General features: G+C 47.6%; 1 protein-coding gene across 1 annotated transcript in view; it reads right to left on the reverse strand.

The window, feature by feature from the left end:
• IL9 (interleukin 9) overlaps positions 1-393 on the reverse strand; it is a 10,991-nt gene extending 10,598 nt beyond the window's left edge. Inside the window, exon 1 of the mRNA XM_008632658.2 lies at positions 119-393. The gene's annotated coding sequence lies outside the window, so the exon portion shown is untranslated. The remainder of the gene's footprint in view (positions 1-118) is intronic.

Here is a 393-nt window from a genome sequence, read left to right on the forward strand (position 1 = left end):
TCTCTTGTACTTTAAGATTTTTCCTGGTGTCTTCTTCCGGTGTCTTCTTTTGTGGCCTGCCCGCTTTCATACCAGGAAAGAGAAACATTGAGTGCTCTCACATCAAAAGTCCACTCACCCTTCCTCGCTTGTCCCACTGTGTGATGACCCTTTGTGTTGGATTTCCCACTCAGCACAGCATGCAGAGGGAGGCTGAACATGCAGGACAGACAGACAGCATGAGGCATTCACTCCATGGCTGTGTTAGAGCTCTTCCCCAGCCAGCCCCATATCACAGCTCACTTTTCATGCTGGAAGCATTGAAAATCCACCTTCAGGCTGCTTGATGGAAACACAGTGATAGAAATTTAACAACGAAGTAGGCACAGATATTGGTTCCCACCTAGTTGCATA

The sequence above is a fragment of the Corvus brachyrhynchos genome, unplaced genomic scaffold, assembly GCF_000691975.1.
Source record: "Corvus brachyrhynchos isolate BGI_N302 unplaced genomic scaffold, ASM69197v1 scaffold54, whole genome shotgun sequence".
NCBI classification, from domain to species: Eukaryota; Metazoa; Chordata; class Aves; order Passeriformes; family Corvidae; genus Corvus; species Corvus brachyrhynchos.